Source organism: Mustela erminea, chromosome 3, assembly GCF_009829155.1.
Source record: "Mustela erminea isolate mMusErm1 chromosome 3, mMusErm1.Pri, whole genome shotgun sequence".
Taxonomy (NCBI): Eukaryota; Metazoa; Chordata; class Mammalia; order Carnivora; family Mustelidae; genus Mustela; species Mustela erminea.
Window position 1 is genome coordinate 94,042,430 of NC_045616.1, and position 20,958 is coordinate 94,063,387.

A 20,958-nucleotide genomic window follows, 5' to 3' on the forward strand; every position below is an offset into this window, starting at 1 on the left:
TCACAGTCCATGTTGGTTGCTTAGCACTGGTCATTGTACCCTCATTTAAGAAAGTGGGCTGGAGACAGGGAGAATGAGTAGAAGGTACACCCCTCTCCTTTTCGGGCATCCCACATGATATTTTCACTTACATCTCACTGGCCAGAACTCAGTAACATGGCCAAACCTGGCCGCAAGGAAGCCCAGGACACATAATCTTTTAATTAGTGGCAAAGGGCTCTGCTAAAAACTCAGTTTGTTACTAAGAAAGAAGAGGAGATAGGATATTGGAAAGCAACTAGCAAGTTCTACCATACACGTGAAGAGAATTACCAAAATAAATACAATATAAAAGATTTTTAGGGGCACCTGGGTGGCTCAGTGGGTTAAAGCCTTTGCCTTCAGCTCAGGTCATGATCTCAGGGTCCTGGGATCGAGCCCTGCGTCACACTCTCTGCTCACAGGAGCCTGCTTCCCCACCCCTCTCTCCCTGCCTGCCTCTGCCCACTTCTGGTCTCTATCTGTCAAATAAATAAATAAAATTAAAAAAAAATTTTTTTTTAAGGGTCGACCTTACTACTAATCAAATAAACGTCAAGCAGCCCTCTATGGCTTTGTCCAGCTATGATGTTGAAGGACCGGCCAGACAAGCCATTGGCGGGACATCCAGGACGTGATGTCCTCATGACAACCCAGGTACAGCTAGCTGCCTGTGGACAGAGTCTCAGGGTAAAGGCCCTTCTACCTACCGAATAGCTCCTGGCCCTTCTCCCCAGAGTCTCCCTCCAACCTGAATGATGTCAGACTCTGAAATGCTAGGAAGTGGAGAAAATTCTTTACCCAGGGATTCTCTAACTAAACTATAGCTACAATTAAATTTTAGGTGTTTTTGAAAGTTCCTTAAAAAGTAATATCCTCATGCAAACTGAATCAGCAGTTTCAGAACTAAAAAGAACCTCTGCCCTGTGCTTGGGGTGTTACAAACTAGGCCTGAAAACTGACCACTAAAATTCAAACCAGGGCCAGGGAGAATTAGGCAACCCTGAGGTCACACTTTTGGCAAATTCGGAGCTTCACTTCTGGCTCCAGAGGCTCATAATGTCAATGCCGCCATCCCTCGGAACACATAGAAAGGCCAGGGTGGAGTCTGAAGGCTTCTGAAGTGCTTCAGCCTGTTTTTAATCATTATGAGGTCTTTCTCCATTGCAGACTGTCACTAGGTCCTTCTCACTATTTACTAGACAGCCTGCCTTTAGCACCCACTTCGAATTTTTGCTCTTTTTAAATGGTTATGGATCGGGAAACAAAATAAAGGAACAAACAGTTACTTAGTGGAGTATGGGGAGATGGTCTCCAGCACATGGGAAGCAGTGGGGATGGAATGACTAAACAGACATGTGCTTAGTCACGTCAGGAACATGGTATCGGGAATACTGGATTTGAGTCTTAGTTCTACCCTTTATCCTGTACACCGTTGGACAAATTATTAAACTTCTCTGAGCCTCACTTTCCTTTTCTTCCAATGGGGTGAATACAGTACTTACCTCATAAAGCTTACCCTACTGTCAGGATCCTATGGGAAACAGAGGGCCTCCTCACACTGGAAGGGTTTAAGGAAACCAACAATGGATAAAGGAGCACTTTAGGGTTAGCAACAGTGGGGAGTTGGTACCTCCTCCAGCCTGAAGGGGTGAAAGAATGGAAGAGGTAAGGGAGCCCAGAGAAGGCAGCCATCTGGATGGGTGTCTGGCAGGAGCTGTGGGTTTCCATGGAGGATGCAGCAGGATTGTAATGACCTGATGTGGATCCAGGGGGATAAATTCTCGACCTAATTTTCCTGTACCCACTGATCTTCTGCCAGTGGTGGCCATCGGCCAAAACTGGAAGCCAGAACAAGGTGCATGGCACTGCACTGCATACAGGCAGCCTCCCAGGGCACAGAGAAAGGGGAGAGGGTGGGAAGCAGATCTCATGGGGCAAATGGAAGAGGTCTGGGGAACATTAAACGAAATAGAGAATGTGATAAGCTTAGCACAGTTCTTGAACATAGTAAGTCCACAAATCCTCAATAAATACTGATTAATTCTGGACTTTGGTCTCTCTCTCTCTCTCTTCTCGCTACCTTTTTAACTTACTGCTTACTTCCTGGTTTTCCACAGGTTGAGATGAGTTCCCAGAAATCAAGTGTGGTTATCTATGTTGGAGGGTGTTGAAGGAGTAATGAGTGTATAAAAAAGATGACCAGGGGTTCTGGGGGCTAGAAATGTAAGAGGGAAACAAAAGAAGGGGAGAAGAGAGGAAAGGAGGAGAGAGAGTTGAATGCTCCCATCAGGCTGGAATAAACCCAGCATTATCTACTTCATGATCATATTATGCATTTATTGGGATGTGATAACAGTCTTTGCAATTTTACAGCCTAGTCAGACTCGCCAGAAAGCCTAATGAGACTCGCAAAGGCCTTCCTGCCTGAAATGCAAAACTTCGTTCCTACTTTTAGATGAACAGATTTTATCTCAGTGCTCCCTTCCCTCCAAAAATCCAAGCATTCAAATGTGTTCCCATGGATGTGCAAATACTTGCCTGCTCCCATCTGGGTGGCTGGTTCAGGTGACTTCTCTATTCTGATCTGGGGAATGGTGGTGGAGGGAGCTAGTCCTCCCATGGGATGGCTCCTGGAGGGAGGGGAGGCCCACAGAGGGATCTGAGCTTGTGAGCCTCAGCTGTTCATTCCTCAAGCCTGCGGCTGCTCACTTGGCCCCCTCAGAACTTGTCTTCACTCCACAAGCCACTCTCTAACGTGTGGTACAGGCCCCAGGGCATTCTTCTCCCATCTGCTTACCCCTCCCCCCAGGCCTTCGCACAGGTCACTCCCTCTGCCTAGAGCAGATGAGCGCTCTTCTTTGGCTGGCTAACCTCATCCCTCAGGATGCCTTAGGCATCACCTCCTTCAGGGAGCCTCACATACAGTGTCTTCTTACCTCAAGGCCCACAGGGATTGGGAAGCCCCTCCTTGGTTCTCTCACCCACAGCTCTTCCCACACTATCTTGGTTCCCTGCCTTCCCCCCTCACAACAGACTCAACAGACTTGAGAAGGGACACTGACATGCCCATCTTGCTTTCACTGTGTTCAGCAGAGTGCCTGGCACGCAGGGGACACTCGGTAAGTTTCCTGAATGAATGCGTAGGGCATAATTCAGAAAATAAGAAATGTTACAAGTCCCAAAGCATCGAGCTAACTCAGCTATGTGTTCTTTCTTTTTTTTTTTTTTTTAAAGATTTTTATTTATTTATTTGATAGGGAGAGATCACAAGCAGACAGGGAGGCAGAGAGAGGAAGGGAAGCAAGCTCCCTGCTGAACAGAGAGCCCGATACGGGACTCGACCCCAGGACCCTGAGATCATGACCTGAGCCGAAGGCAGCGGCTTAACGCACTGAGCCACCCAGGCGCCCTCAGCTATGTGTTCTAAAACATCCTTGTCTCCTGCTGTCACCCTCGCTCTCTTGCCCCAACAGCAATCAGGACAGGTAACCTTATGACTGCTCACCTCCTCTGTCCTCTCTCTTCTTTTTCAAGTATTCTTGTAAATGCCACCTCCTCAGGGGCCATCCCTGACCACCCTATCCAAAGCAGCCACTTGGTCACTTGATTACACATTAGTGCATTTTAATTTGCTACCTACCACGTATTGCTACTGTGAACATTTTATTTATGTGTTTAATTATTTCCAGTCTTCACCACTAGACTGTTGGCTCCATTTGAGCAGGGATGGCTGTTCATAGCTTCATGTACCGCACCTAGCACAGTGTATGCCACGCAGCAAAGTGTTCCTTAAATATTTGTTAAACGAATGTGAACTACTGTTACTGTGTTCTGATTTGATTTGGTGCACATCCTCTATCTCTGCTGTTGAATTAGATGCTCCAGAGAAACTCAGATGGGTCTCCCTCATGGCAATGGAAGGTGGGAGGAGGACCTCAGGTCCCTTTCTAGGCCAAAGGTGTATGCTGCCTGCTTCCAGCTTCCTAGTGGCTGGATTCTGAGGAATCTCAGCTCAGCATTGGTGGGTCCCAGGGGCTGCTAATGCTCCTCCAGCTTTCTGGAGCACAGCTCCAGCTGCCCACCAGCCAGCTAGACACAGGAATTCGTCGAGAGCTCTGAAGCCAGCCAGCATCCAGCAGGAAGCAGGCATGGGTGGCCGCTGACCAACGTCTTCCTTCCCCCCTAGGGCTGCCAAGAGTGCACAGCACTGCTGGGCTGGGTGCAGAAACCCAGACCTGCAGTGCTTGGGCTCTGCGGTAGAATAAGGCGAGCCTGGAGATACTGTGGCCTTGCTCCTGCCCCTCCTGTTCCTGCAGAAAGGGCTCTGCCAGCTCAGCTGAGGGCCAGGCCAAGAGCCTCTCACCTGCCCTGGCCCTTCCTTGAAGCCCTCGGATTTACTGGAAATCATAAACTGTTAGAGACAGCCTTTATCACACCCTCAACAGTGCACTCTTAATATTTAACGCCAGAGGCTGAAACAAGCAGGGAACTGGCCTCCTGGTTACTCCCAGTGACTGATATTTGCACCTGGTAATTGAGGTCAGATTTGCTTCTCTGAAGTCACATGATTTGCTTCAAGGCAGGAAGGTGTCTGAGCCACTTGTTGCAAAGGGACCCAGAGGTGATTACAGAAGCTGCAAAGGCTGTGCTTCTCAGGGAGTCCAGACCTGGGAGTATGGAGCTGAACTGGCAGCTAGTAAATGCCCCATTTAGAGCCTAAAGCCCAGTGTTTCACTGAGAGCAAACTCCGGTCACCCTCTTCCCTCTAAGACACCTGCTGAATAGAGTCACTTAGAATCTTCTCTGGAAGTGGGTGGGGCATTAATTAATTAATTAACTAACTAAAACAACTAAGTAGGCATGTTGAAGAGGCCACCTGGAAGATTCTGGTCACCTAAGGGTCTCCAAATCACAGTACAGGCCCCACCCTATCCAGACACCTAATCTTGCTCCAGGCTTTTCTTGACCTCAGGTGTTTATATCCTGGTTGTCATGGGAGCTGCCCCAATGAACAGCAACACCACCAACCTGGTCCCTCGGTTGGCCTCAGCCTTGGATCCTTCTGAGAGCAGTGGAGCTCCCTGGTGGCCACTGGTGGCCCTGCCGACTGGGCTGGAGGCAGCTCTAGATCAACTCCTGTGTGAGGCCTCTTTCTTACGGTCTCCTGAGGCGCCCAGTGGGTGCTCAATAAATGCTCATTGTATAAAGGCACCTCTGGGGATATGTTCGTTCTCAGACCTCAAGGTACTTAAATAACCACTCAGTGGCTGCTGTGGCTGGGGCAGATTATCCCCTCTCCCCCCTGCCCATCACCCCAGTCAAGCCAGGGACGGCAGGCTGGGCCAGTTCCAGCCATCAGCTCCTCAGCCATCCAGGTGGCCCCCTGTTTTCCTTAGAGCCAAGAAGACACAGTCCTGTGAGGAAGGAGCCAGCTGCGGTCTGGCAGCTTGGCTAGAGGGAAGGCTGGGAGGTTGTCTGGCTACATTAGCCCTGCATGCTGCATCCTGCAGTCACAGCAGCAGATGGCCTGTCCACATGCCAGTGCAACATCACCCTTGCTGTCTGCCTGTCCACCCCAGGCACTGAGCACACTGTCCAACTGAGTCCCTCACAACTCTTGAGGAAGGATGGATGGCCTGAAAGGGACACTGCCAGGAGAATGAGGGAGAAGCCACCATCCCTATAAGACCCTGGAATGGCTACTAAAGAAGGATCTGCAGTGTCCCCAGAAAAGTTTCTAAGGTAGGGCAGATGTTCTCCTCTGGGATACATAGCTCAGTCCAGAGAGCAGGCTGGGGAACAGGCCAGAGAATCTGATCACCACCTGTTTAGGGGGCTGCATGTGGGTTCTAGAATCGGCCAGTGAAGCTGGGGTCTGCTGCATGAAAACAGTGAAGGCTTGCCCAACATTTAACCTCTGTGTCTTCATCTGGTTGGTACATGAGTTAAGAAGATCATATCACTAAAACTTCATTAGAGTAAACCTCAATACATTTAACTATATAATTACCTTTCTCCTTTCAAAAACACCAAACTAAACCGAAAGGAAATGGCAAAAGATGACAGGGTCCTACACAGAAGCAGACAGTGAATGACCCACTACACCAGAAATGACTGCCAACGACCACAGAGCAGAGAGAGGTTGGAGCACCTTGGCTCACTGGCGGCAGAGGTGAGGCTCCCTCCACCCGTGAGGCTGGGTGACACATGACAGCCCTTTCCACCCACACACTCGTGGGGCCCAGTGATGTTTTTAATAATAATGACAAGAATGACAGACCCCACAGGTCAAGCACATGCATGTTCGCATAGTTACTTTATTTCATACTGCATTCACGTGAGGTAGGTGTTCTCATTCCCATTTTACAGATGTAGAAACTTAGAGCTGAAGAGGCTGAGTAACTTTCCAAGCTTGTGTCACCTATTCACCCCCACACACCAAGAAGCAGAGCTGGGATTCAAATCCACACCTGATGGACTGTGGACTTCTGTACTGTGCTAGACTGCCTGAAGTGAAATTCAAAGTACTGTCCATTTCCTGGGAAAACCCATCTGGGAAGTCTTTAACTCTCCTTCACCAGAAGCAAGGGCCACCACTGTGTACCTAAGACCAGTGGGAACAGTCCTTTGGTGACAGGGTGACTGGGGCAGCTGCAAAGGGCGTCTGCCACCCCTGCCCAATACGGCAAAAGTCAGGTTTCTTTTTCCAAAGGGTTTTAAGGAGACTCCACCCATACCCGGTTCCTAGGCCTAACTAAGCCAAGGAGTCCTCCCACAGAAGTAAGGGTCCAGCTCTGCTCAGGGATAGAGAATTTTAGAGTACCCACCTGCTACCTGCATGCCTTTCCCAGTACCCACCCCAGGCCAGGCTGGGTCTCTGTGAAGCCCCAGGGAGATCTGTAGGATCTGGCCACAGCAGGCAAGGGGGAAGCAGAGGAGCACTGGAAGCCCACTGCCTTCAAGCCCTCTATGCTTCTCAGAAAACAAAGAGGGAGTCTCCTTGTCCTCTAGTCCCACAGGTACCCCTCCCTGAGGGGCTCCTCTTACCCAGGATCAAGAGTCCTGTGTGCTGAGGAAACCTCCTACAATCCTCTACAAAAGCCAGAACCAGCTACCAGAGGATCAGGCTCAGACAGAACTGTCCATGTGTACTGACATTTTCTCCTGAGATCAAAATGAATCCCAGGGAGAAAGAGCACTGATCAGGGAACCCATGAGCCCTGGCTCCTATTTCTGGCTTTGCTTCTAACTCTCCTTATGACCTTAAGCAAGTCACTTAACCTCCCTGACCTAAGGTTTTCCTTCCTGTTAAATGGGAATAATTACATCATTATAACCACCAATGACTGAGGTTTTACTCTGAGCCAGGTCCTGTGCTAGAAACATTGTCACATTTATCTTCAGAGTGCCCTCCAACGTAGGTATGGTTTTCATATCCATTTTCAGACAAGGAAACTGTGCAGGAACAGGAAAGTTAGGGAACATGTCCATAGTCCATGGTCAGTAAAAGTGGACCTGGGTCTCAGTACCATGTCCACTGTGACCTACAGAATTACTTTATAAAGTTCAAGGACAGATGTAAAAGTGTTTTTTTTATTAAAGATTTTATTTATTTATTTGACAGACAGAGATCACAAGTAGGCAGAGAGGCAGGCAGAGACTGAGAGGAGGAAGCAGGCCCCCTGCTGAGCAGCGAGCCCGATGCGGGACTCGATCCCAGGACCCTGAGATCATGACCTGAGCTGAAGGCAGAGGCTTAACCCACTGAGCCACCCAGCCGCCCTGTAAAAGTGTTTTGAAAGCAAATAAAAAGCTGGGTGGGACAGGGGTTGTGTAATATAAATATAAATATAAATCACAAACCCCAGGACATGACTTAAGGGATCTTCCGAACCCCTTTAAGAACTTTCTATGGAATCTGTCTATAGAATCAGAGATCACCAAGGAGGGAGAGACCCTCAACATGTCATTGTTTTCCTTCCTCCCTCCCTTTGGACCAGAACTCTATGCCTAGCCAAAGTCTACAGGTGAGACCAGAAGGGTAAAGCTAGGGGAATCGAGGGCCTTGGGTTGTTCTGTCCATTGCCATGAGCTCACCCGAACATTTCAGGTGCTTAGCTGTTTGCCGAACACTCTGTGAAGGTGTGAGCCAAGGAATGACTGGGAAACCTCGGAACAAAACAAGTGCACTGGAGCAGCAGGGCCATAACAAGAGGCAACGTGTGCTGGGGCTGCAGCTGGGCTTTTGGCCTGCCCAGACCGCCTCAGCCCTGTGGCTCCCACTGGGGAGGAGAGATTTGCCTGGGGCCCTGCAGCTCCCAAACTCCCTGCAGGTCTCTGCAGCTCTGGGAACGTGCCTGGACTGTTGCTGCACTGACCATGGAGGTCTGGCTGGGTGCCTGCCCCTGCCTTCCCAGGGCTTTTGACAAGCTGGGAAGTGACTTATTCAAAGTCCCCCTCTGTCCCTAACCGGTTCCGCCCAGGGAGGGACGCTGACAAACAGATGCTGTCACGCAGGGACTCACAGGGCCACGCAGGGCGGAGCTGGCTGACACCCTGGCCGTCCCAAGACTCAGGCCAGGGCACACCTATATGTACTCTGGGGTCAGTGATATCCAACCTCCCCTGGCCACAGGGTCTTGGAGAATTATTTGAAAAGAAAATACTTGAAAGGTACTTCTTTACCCAGGTGTAAAATGGAAAAAAAGAAGTCTTTGCTTCAGTGTGTGTTCCTCTTCAAAAGTCTTTACTTCCTATTCTTATTTTTTTTTTTAAAGATTTTATTTATTATTAATTTGACAGAGAGAAATCACAAGTAGACGGAGAGGCAGCCAGAGAGAGAGAGAGAGAGGGAAGCAGGCTCTCTGCTCAGCAGAGAACCCGATGCGGGACTCGATCCCAGGACTCTGAGATCATGACCTGAGCCGAAGGCAGTGGCTTAACCCACTGAGCCACCCAGGCGCCCTCTTATTTTTTTTTTTAAGATTTTATTTTTTAAGTCATCTCTACACCCAATATGGGACTAGACTCACAGCCCAGAGATGAAGAGTCACAGACTCTACCAACTGAGCCAGCCAGGAGCCCCTTTACTTCCTATTCTTTATGGTATTAAAGCCAAACTGCTTGGCTTGACGATCAAATCCTACCACCACCCAAATCCTGTCAACTCATTATGACCCCTCTGGACTCTTCCTGACCCTCCTATTCCCTGTCACGCCTATGTGCCTGCAACTACCACCCACCTTCTCTCTCCCATCTACTAAGGTGCTGGAGCCACCTCACAAAGCCTTCTCCGACTTGGGCTTTTCTGGGCGCTCACAAGTGGGCCCTTGGTGGCCTCAGGATTGCACGTAAACAGATGGGAACAGTTTTGACTCTCAAATTAGAAGGTGCCTGTTTCTTTTCTTAAGATGTGTCTCCCATCAGGCATTAAATAATACATAAAAATTCCTGCTGACTCATCTGAAGTCAGAATTCAGTTAAAAACACCTCCCCCCTCAAATACTCTCTCATGTCCCAAGGAAAGGAAAATAAAGACAAAGAAATAAGTTAAGTTGGAGGCAAACTCAAATCACTCCTATTTCTGCAACCTGGGTCGGTGTGAAAAGAAAAAAAAAAGGTCTCTAACTCCAACCCAGATGTGAGAAGTAGAGGAACTCCCTAAAAAATGCATAGAATAAATCACAAGGAATAGCCTCACTTAAAGATTTCAGGAAGGAAAACACAGTTAAACTGAAAATTTAAATGGGGTTAACACACACACACACACACACACCCCAACGACAATGACGATGACGACAAAAAGCCCGGAAATATTTTTAGTCCTGCATCTAAAGCAGAGTCCCTTGGGGGCTTCACTTGTCCTTCAACACATTCTTCCTAACACCTGCTTTTACTAAAAAACAACAGCCCAACACCAGAGCTCTGTGAGTCAGAAGCAGAGTAAAACTAGACCCACAGGTATTCAGCTGTCACCCAGTTAACAAGCAATAGCCACACTAAGTGTGACCGGTCAATGCCCCATAGCCATAAGGGTGGGCCACCAGGAAGCTGAACCACGCGGATGGGTGGCACATGTGACCCCACATTCTCCTCCTCTCTTGTTCCTCTCTCTGGTCCCTACCTCCACCTTACCCAGCCAGCTGCCAAATGCACCCCAAAAAAAAAAAAAAAATCCTCGTGCCACCCTTCCCCCAAACGATTTCCACGTTATTTCAAGTGAGACCTTGGGACCAACACATATTTCTTCCCTGTTCCTTTATTTATTTATTTATTTATTTATTTATTTATTTAAGGCAAAGAATAGCAAAACAGAATTTAGAAAACTCAAGTGATCTGGAGAAGAATGAGATCTAAATACCTTTTGGATTTAACCTTGTCTCATGTAGTTAATCTCTTTGAGTGCAAATCTATGTCTACACAAAGCAACTATCCCTTTAAATCCCAAACAACATCAACATGGTTCTATTTCTCTCTCAAATGCTTAGAAACTAGACTTGCTCATTACAGCTTATGGACTCACAAGACACAACCACAGCCCACACAAAAACCTGCACAAAATATTCACAGCATTGTTCACAATAGCCCAAACTGGAAACATCTCAAACGTCCATCAAATGATGAATGAATAAACAAAAGTGGTATAACCACACAACGGAATATTATTTGGCAATGAAAAGAAGTGAGGACTGACACATGGTGTGACATGGACGAACTTTGAAAACATCGTGTGAAATGGAAAAAGCCAGACACAGAAGATCACAGGTGGTGAGGCGCTATCTCCATAATGCCCAGTATAGGAAGTCTACAGGGATGGCATGTAGATGAGCCACTGTGGGGGTGGCGGGGGTGGGGGTACTGTAGGAAACAGGCAGAGAGAAGGTGGGCAAACATGCAGGGGTGCAGTTTCTTTTGGGGTAATGAAAGTGTTCTAAAATTGACTCTGGTGATGGACATGCAACTCTGTGAATATATTAAAGGCCATTCAATCACACATTTTATTTATTTATTTTTTTTAATCAGAGAGAGAGATGGGGAGAGAGTGAGCACAGGCAGACAGAATGGCAGGCAGAGGCAGAGGGAGAAGCAGGCTCCCTGCTGAGCAAGGAGCCCGATGTGGGACTCGATCCCAGGACACTGGGATCATGACCTGAGCCGAAGGCAGCTGCTTAACCAACTGAGCCACCCAGGCGTCCCTCAATCACACATTTTAAATGGATGAACCGCATGGTATGAGAATTACAGCCTAATAAAGCTGTTATTTAAAAAAAAAAAAAGGACAAGGAAAAAATATCTCACAGTCATAAGTTAGTGACTGTTGCTTGTGTAAGTGACTGGTTGTGTAAATCTATCAGTTTGAAACATCCACAGTGAATGTGTCCTTGAGGCTATTTGTCCTGAGTGGCCAGAAATGAAATGTCTCAAAGTTGTGCTCAGGAAGGTAACCCCCCTGGGGAAAAGGACAGTTTGTCTTTTGCTGACCACAATTTTAACTGTAGCATTTTAAAATGTTCAGATATTGGCAGGGACTTAAGAATGACCTGGTTGATCAAATAGCTCATTGTAATGATACTTAAGATTTAGGTTGCACCACCAGTCATGAGAGCTAAGCTGAGACAGAGTCCTGCTTGGGGCACTCAGGGGTGTCAGTGTGTGGACCCTCAGATGGGTTGCCCAACCTCCTGGGCACAGAAGACTCTTCACACTTTGCCACTTTTCAAACTCCACCAGTTTATGGAGGATACAGGTTCTCCAGATGAACCACAAAGCTACCTTGCATCAGGTGGTACATAGAATAAAACACCTAAGGGTTTGCATAAGGCAAAGAGCAACAAAGGCAAATTTTACTAGTGAGTCAACAATTCAGATTAAAAGAAATCATGAAGAAAAATAGGATTATGTGAAGTTAGGATGGTAAATTTAGAGAGGGAGGTTATTTAGGGATTATAATTTGTTTTCCATTAGTTTTACTTTGTTCCTTTTTCAGGTCTACAAGAACAAATATGGTTCATTTTCTACCCATAGGCGGCCAACCTCATTTTCTGGTAAGAGGCAAGAGTTCTAGAGACCTTAGGCTGCTACCCTGCATTTGCTACATCTGAGCTCTGTACATAATTTAACCTCTGAGCCCTGGCTCCATTTGTAACAAAGGAGTAATACCCCTAATTTGGCCAGGTTTTTGTGGGGACTGAATGAGGTGGAAACTGCACAGCACAACGCCCGACACACAGAGGCTTGGTGCAAAGTTGGTATGGGGGAGGAGGAAGGACAGGGTTCATTAAGCTCCCTACAGATAAAGACCAGGACACTAAAGGAAGATGTTATGGGGTCACTGTCAGGCAGGGCCCTAAAGGGGTTGCAAGTAAGGACAAAACATCATCAAAGGAAGCAGGTGCTGAAAATCAAGAAGGGTCTTTCCTAGACTTCTCATGACAAGGCCAAAAAGTGGTTGGTGCATTGCCCTTAGCTTTACGGACAGAAAGCACCCTTTTTCCCAAATACGCAACTTAGAATTATTGTCTGCTCAGGGAAAATAGGGTCGAAATAATCCTCCCACATAAACAATCCTCCCACAAATGCTCACATTGCAGATGGCAGCTGGGAGTCCATTTTCTTCTTTCTCTGTGGTCCAGCCTGGGGACTGCTTGCAGGGCAGAGAATTCCAGGGCGTGCTGCCACCTGCAGGCAAAACAAGGAAAAGGACAAAGTTGTGGAGAACACTCACCTTAAGCGCCAGGCAACTGGAATAGCTGGGTCCATCCAAGTGCGAGAGCCAGGTGAACCCGCTCAGCTCTGTGTTTGTGGCTCTACCACAGTGTTGCGCCAGACACAGTCAGTAAACATTCTAGATTATCAAGGACTTGAGCATCAAGTCCTTGATAGTCTTAACAGCAATAACAAGCAAACTCACACAGGGTTTACCATGGGCTGGACACCACTCTCAATGATTCACATTTATTAACTCATTTAATCTTCACCAAAAATTTGAATATTTTATTTATTTTTTAAAAGATTTTATTATTTATTTGACACAGAGAGAGAGATCACAAGCAGGCAGAGCAGCAGGTAAAGAGAGAGAGAGAAGCAGATTCCCTGCTGAGCAGAGAGCCCGATATGGGGCTCCATTCAAAGGCAGAAGCTTAAACCACTGAGCCACCCAGGCGCCCCCCAAAATTGAACATTTTAAAGGTCTTTGCTGATTTGCCTAATTACTGAGTTAGCATAAATAATTAAAATGAAGAACTTGATAATAGCCAGTTTCAAGAGGGCTCTGATATGAAAACTCTGTGAGAGGTTCAGAGCACCCTGGATATAAGGCATCCCCCATTTTTCAAGCCTCTGTTATGGACCAGACATGCACCCAAAAGACAAACTCCCTGCTCTTGTGGGCTTCCATTCTGATGAAGGTAAAGGACAAGAGAAGAGGCAATAAATGCTGTGCAGAAGCAGCAGCAGCATGGAGGGGACGGGCAGTGATGACCATGCTATTAATATTCATTCACTTGTTCATTCATTCCCACGTACTCACTAACCATCTACCATAAGCCAGATACCATGCTGGGATGCAACAGTGGGCAAAGACCAGACATGGTCCCAGCCTGTGTGGGGTACTTACCCACATAGGAGAAGCATATATGAATCAAATAATCACTTAAATAAATGCCAAGGTATAACAGCCCAGGTAAGTGTGACAGCAGAATGACATAGGCCACTACAAGAGCATCCTAGGGAGGTGGGACCTTGTCTGGAGCCTCGCAAAGGCCTGGAATGGAGTGTGGGGAAGAGAAACATCCTTGGTAAAAAGCATACCACGCACAAAGGCTGGATCATAGACAGCAAGCCAGAGGCCAAGGAGAGAGGGAGGAGGTAGAGTAGGTGAAGAAGGGGTGTGAGCAGCCTTTGCATGGTACCCCCAGGCCCAAGAAGCCCTCATCCTCTGAGGATTGGAGCACCACATTAGACTTTTAGGCAGAGGAATAATGTGGTTGGATGTTTGTGTGTTTCTAAAGGGCTACACTGTGTGGTAAGCTGAATAATGGCCCTGCCAAAGACATGATGTCTGGATCGCTAGAAGTTGTCTGATGTCTGGATCGCTAGAAGTTGTATGTTCCCTAACATGGCTAAAGGCATGTTGCAGAATGGGATTATATTATGGATCTTGAGATGGGAAGATAATCCTGCATCCTCCAGGTGGGCTCAGTGTAATCACAAGATGGAGACAGATGAGATTTGACTACAGAAGAAGAGCAGCAGAGCAGGGTGGCATGAGAAAGACTTGTTGGTGTTAAAGATGGAGGAAGGGGCCATGAGCCAAGGAATCCAGGAAGCCTCAAGCAGCTGGAAGAGGCAATGAAATGAGTTTCCTCCAGAGCCTCTAGTAGGAACACAGCTTGAAAACTTTGATTTTAGGACTTTGACCTGCAGAACTGTAAAATAATTATTTTTTAAAAGATTTTATTTATTTATTTGACAGAGAGAGAGTGTGTGTGTTCATGAGCGTAAGTGTTGGGGGGAAGGGCACAGGGAGAGGGAAAAGCAGACTCCCCAGATGAGGAGGGAGCCTGACAGAGGGCTCAATCCCAGGACCCTAAGGTCATGATCTGAGCTGAAGGCAGAAGTTTAACCAACTGAGCCACCCAGGTGTCCCTGTAAAAAAATAAATTTGTATTGTTTCAAGCCACTAGTTTTGTGTAATTTGTTACAGCAGCAATAGGAGACTAACACAAATTGGCTTCTGCGAAAAAATAGGCAAGAGGTAAAGGGAGATAGACCAGTCAGAGGTTACTGACAAGAGAAGTGACAGCCTGAATCACTGCAGTGGTAGCAGTGGTGTCGAGAGGAGTTGAAGGACCCCAGGCAGGGCAGTCGGAGGTGGGGGATGTTGGCCAGTCAAAGGTCTTGCTACAACTTGGCAGATATTACTGGATTGCCACAACAGGCTTCTGTTAGGTTCAGGACCTGGCTAGTTGGTCCTGGGCAGAGCCCAGCACCCTTGTAAAAGAAGGAAGCTGTCTTTGAGAGAGATAGCACTTAGTCACTCAACAGGGACCTGCCAACCCCATTCCCACAAAGGAATCCAGGGGTTTCCAGGAACAAGCTCTAAGAAGTAACATCCTAGGAATTTCTAGAAGGCAAAGGTAGCAATTGTTTCTGCCAAGGATTAGGCCTTGCAGTGGACATCTTTTTTTTCTTCCTAACAGAGATTTTGTAATCTTGGAAAGATGGCATCCAAATTTAAATATATGCACCTCCAACCCAGATGATGTGGAACCATGATTATATCTGACATATAGAAATTTCATGGCAAAATGGTGCAGGAAATACACATATACACACACACACACACAATTTAAATATATAACATATGTATTATATACTGGGAGTATATACTTTATATATTGAAATTAGAAAAATATATATATTTTTATATATAGATATAAATAAAGCAAATGGGGTAAAATGTTAATAGGTGAATCCAAGTAAAGATTCTTTTTACTTTTATTTTTTAACTATTCTTTTTACTATTGGATATTCTTTTAATCATTTTTATTTTGGTCCCTTTTCTGGAAGTTTGAAATTATTTCCAAATAAAAATCTAAGAAGCAAAAACAAAACAAAACAAAACATGCCCAGTAAAATAATGCAGAAATTATAGGATGAGAACAAATGAGAAACTAGGAGACCCCCTTTCAGCATCTACTCTACTCTTCTTTAATGATCCAAACCCACTGAAAAAAGTGGGATCCTGATGTGAGCCTGCCTGATAGGACTGTTGAGAAGAAAAGGCAATTAAAATGATTCCAAACAATTTTGTATATATTCCTCTGATTTACTCTGGAAGTATAAATATACACCCACAAAGACCAAGTATCTTGGAGTGTACTGAGGGGTCACAAGGAAGTCCTGAGAGCACTATCTTCCTTTGGTTCTGCAGCAGGCTACAGGGACATAATTGGATTCCAGGAACGTGTAAGGACTCAGGAGTGCCTGCACATGGCGAAATGCCAAGCAGCCCTGTTAGAGTGGGAACAGCTTAATTAAAAAATTGATATGTGTAAAAATATATATATATACATAGATATTGATATATGTGTACATTGTTTTTCTTGTAACAAAGTGATAGATGTTTATTAAAGGAAAACACAAAAATCTGTAGTCCCAACCACCCAAACATAACTTATTTGGAATTATTTTTTTCTACTCCTTTTCCCAATAATTTTAGTGTATACACACACACACACACACACAAAACAAATGCATACAGAGTCTTATATATTATATATATATATATATATAGTTTCTTTTTAACAATAATATTTGTATATTATACTGTATATATTTTTCTTTTGCAACCAGTTTTGTTTTACCTAACAGTATGTAATTTTTCCATGTCATTAAATATACTTTTTAATATCTAATAGTATCATATCATAGGATGATATCAAATTCATTTTTTAAAAGACTTTATTTATTTATTTGTCAGAGAGAGATCACAAGTAGACAGAGAGAGGTAGGCAGAGAGAGAGGGAGAAGCAGGCTCCCCCTGAGCAGGGAGTCCAATGTGGGGCTCAATCCCAGGACCCTGGGGATCATGACCTGAGCTGAAGGCAGAGGCTTTAACCCACTGAGCCACCCAGATGCCTCTCAAATTTATTTAAACAATGCCTTATTGTTGGACACCTGAGTGGTTTCAAACTTTCTGATAGCAGAAGTCTCACTGAGAGGAACATTTTTATATTTAAGCACCCCCCATTTAAAATCTGTATCTCGGGACGCCTGGGTGGCTCAGTTGGTTAAGCAGCTGCCTTCGGCTCAGGTCATGATCCCAGCATCCTGAAATCGAGTCCCACATCGGGCTCCTTGCTCAGCAGGGAGCCTGCTTCTCCCTCTGCCTGCCATTCTGTCTGCCTGTGCTCGGTCTCTCTCCCTCTCTCTGACAAATAAATAAAAAATCTTTAAAAAAATAATAAAATAAAATCTGTATCTGAAGCTCTGGTCATTCTTAGGATCATGCTCCTCACATTTCAGTTATCCAAACACCACAACTATTTCAGCATAATTAAATATTAACTGCCCTATACTTAGCCTTTCTCTTTAAATCAATTCATTTCTGCCCTCAAATAAATGAGTCCTAAAAGCAAACTTTATTTACTACTATAAATGGAAAACCAGCATCTTATGTCATAAAGAAAGGCAATCATAAAGACAAATACAATGGGAAACAAAACAACATTGTGGAAATGGAATTAAGATATGGCTATTCCTTTGCTCATTCTTTTATATTGAAAGGGAGACTGGAAATGTATAGAGAGGTGTTAAAGACATACTAGCACCAAAATGAAAGCTTTCTCCTTCTCTTGATCAGAAGACTGAAAAGGAATTGACAGGAATGACTTTCCCACTATGTGAATTGGGGTTAGACCACCTAGAATTACCCTGCATCACCTGAAATCACCTTGCATAGGAAACATGTTTTTTTTTTCTTTTTTAAGATTTTATTTATTTATTTGAGAGAGAGAGCGTAAGCATGAGTGGGTGGAGGGGGCAGCGTTAGGGGGAGAGGGAGAAGCAGACTCCCCACTGATCAGGAAGCCCAGCTCGGGGCTCAATCCCAGGACCCTGGGATCACCACTGGAGCTGAATGCAGACGTTTAACCCACTAAGCCACCCACGCACCTGGAAACATGTCTTAAGATAAAGTCCTGGAAGTAGAATTATTGAGATAAAAGTGTATGGACACTTTAAAAAGTTGTTGATAGGGAGGTCATGATCTCAGGGTCCTGGGACTGAGCTGTGTGTCTGGATCCGTGCTCAGTGGGAAATCTGCTTGAGGATTTCTCTCCCTCTCTCTCTGTCCCTCCTCCCATTCAGGGGTACTCACACTCTCTCTCTAATAAGTAAATCTTAAAAAGAAACATTTTTTAAAAAAATAAGATCTTTTAGGGGTGCCTGGGTGGCTCAGTGGGTTAAGCCTCAGCCTTCAGCTGAGGTCATGATCGCAGGGTCCTGGGATGGAGGGACCGCATCGAACTCTCTGCTCAGTAGGGAGCCTGCTTCCCCCTCTCCCTCTGCCTGCCTCTCTGCCTACTTCGTGATTTCTCTCTGTCAAATAAATACATTTAAAAAATATTTTTAAAAATGAGATCTTTTAAAAAGATAAATTAAAGAAAGTTAAAAAAAAAGCTTTTGATAAACACCATCCAAGTTAGTTTTACCATAGTTTCCCTATGACAGCGCCCATTTTACTTCACCCTCAAATAGTTAATTATTATAAAGTAAATGTTAAAATGTTAAGCTCTTTAACATAAGATAGTCAGCAGCTGAATTTTCAAAGAGATTTTTATATTTCTCTAGACAGTCTCTGACCCTGGGGCAGGGCCATTACATGAGCCTTCAGTTAGTGGTAAGTTTACACAAACTGATATTGCTCTTGATTTAACCAAGCTAAAGTAAACTCAGTAAAACACGAGGAAGTGACTAGCATTTGCAAATACTTCAGAATGTTTTTGTGCCAGCAAAGGTCAAATGAGGATCAGAATAGCATGGATTCCAAAGTAGACTTGTGAGAAATAAGGAAGCCAGAGAAGCATTACTCATGACACACCAATCACTATAAATATTCAGGAAGTCAATGAAAACTCTAAAAGAAGCACATGTGTGAGCCTTCCTATCCTGATGTGGTAGGCAACTACACAAATAGGTTACGGATTAATGCAATTGTTAAAAAAAGATTTCTAAAGTAGAAAAAGAAAAGTGTATTTTGAAGCACGAAGAATTAGTAATAACAGGAAGTTTCCAGATTGTAATTCCTGGGCAGACACTTATGTGAGTATGTGCCTATGAGGGAAAAGTGGGAGAGAAGAGAATTAAAAACACACTAAAAAGTTTCTTGGGACACCTGGATGGCTCGGTCAGTTAAGTGTCTGCCTTCAGCTCAGGTCATGATCCTGGGGTCCTGGGATTGAGTCTCACATCAGGCTCCCTGCTCAATGGGGAGTCTACTTCTCCTTCTTCCTCTGTCCGTCCTCCTACTTGTGCTCACTTTCTTGTGCTCTCTCTCAAAAGAAATAAATAAAATCTTAAAAAAAAAAAAAGGTTCTTATGTTTGGGAGGATGTTAGAGATTCTGATTAATTTTAGGTACTTATAGGAAAACATAAATTTATCTGTGCTTAAGAAATTAAAGAGGGCTCCTTGTAAGATACAGAATTCCACGTCACCAAATAAAAAGAAGGAAGGAAGGAATGGAGATAGACACTTTGATTAATACAGAAGAAATCATAAGGAAAAAAGAAAAGGAAGCACTCATGATCAATATTTGGCAAAACAAGGTGGCAGAAATAAGGCCACACTAATTAGTGATCAAAATAAATATGAATCAATTAAAGTCCACTGTTAAAAAAACAAGACTTTCAACCTATTTGCCCATCAGCGGAAAAGAGATAAGTAAATTATGATATGCCATTTTAATGGATGTGTGTGTTGTGTACACCAGAAAAACAGACCCACGACTTACATAGTTTAGAAGAGTTGTAGACAAATGTATAAGCAGAGAAAAGCATCCAGAAAAACACCAATTTGGTACGAGTGGTTGCTTATAGTGAGATTATAAAAGACAGGAATGGGCTTTCCTATCTCACTTTACTAGTGTCTACATTGTTTGAAACTTTTACAACTAGCGTGTAACCAAAGAAACAAGAAGAAATGAAATAATAAATATAAGGGCAGAATCACTGAAATAAAAGATATAGAGCATAATAAATAAAGGTGATTAACAAAACCCAAAGTATTTGAGTTTTTTAAATTTTAATTTATTTTAAAGTTAAGTTCATATTATTTCATTTTAAGTTTTTAAATTCCAGTACAGTTAACAAACACTGCTATATTAGTTTCAGGTATAAAATATAGTGATTCAAAAATTCTATATATCATTACTCAGTGCTCATCACAATCAAAGTAGTTCTTTAAACAAAGAGAGACTAAACAAGAATAATTGACAGAAGATGTAAAAGACTAAAGGAAAAAAAGAGGAAATGACAAATATAGCCAACATTTAAAAACTTATAAAAGAATAAGATAAGATCTTAATAATTTTATTCTGTTATTCTATATTAGTCTATATAACTATAATATAGAATATAATATAATAATATATATTATTATATTATGTAATAATATTATGTAATATTCTATATTATTCTGTATAACTATAAATAACTATATGACAACAAATTTTGAAGACACACAATACATTTTGAAATCAATAAATTTCTGGAAAATTTGCCAAAATTACCACAAAATGTCACAAGAATGATAGCAAACATGAATAGCCATTTAAGAAACTGAAGTAATTTAAAACACTTCTTCCCCACAAAGTTTCAAGTCCAGAAGGTTTTACAAGAGCATTCCACTAACTTCCAAGGAACAGAAAATTTTTACTTAAATGCGTTACTTTAGAAAATAAAAAAAAGAGGAAACATTGCCCAACCTAAAGTTACTATAATTTTGAAATTTGGAATATGGACTGTCCAAAAAAAGAAATATACAGGCCAGTTAAACTTATAAACATGAATGCCAAACACCTAAATAAAATAATACCTAATCAAATCTAGAAAAGTATTAAGAGTATGTCATGATAAAGTAACAGAAGATGATTCAAAGTCAGCAAACCTCTCAAGGTAATTCACTACATTAATGGATTATAGAAGAAGTTACTACTGATGACCACCTTTCTGCTGTCCTTTTCCTCCTGTGAATGCCATTAAACTTCCCACCCACCATGGGGTTGGGTGTCTACCTTCTGCTCAGGTCATGATCCCAAAGTCCAGAGATCAAGCCCGAATTGGGCTCCCTGCTCAGTGGGGAGTCTGCTTCTTCCTCACCCTCTGCTCCTTTCCCCCACTCATGCTCTCTCTCTCAATTACTCTGTTTCTCAAAT

General features: G+C 44.1%; 1 protein-coding gene across 4 annotated transcripts in view; it reads right to left on the reverse strand.

Moving 5' to 3' along the window:
- RAD50 (RAD50 double strand break repair protein) overlaps nt 1-20,958 on the reverse strand; it is a 230,906-nt gene that overhangs the window by 203,527 nt on the left and 6,421 nt on the right. For all 4 annotated transcript variants that reach the window (XR_004284081.1, XM_032336771.1, XM_032336768.1 and 1 more), the window contains exon 2: nt 12,605-12,699. The gene's annotated coding sequence lies outside the window, so the exon portion shown is untranslated. The remainder of the gene's footprint in view (nt 1-12,604; nt 12,700-20,958) is intronic.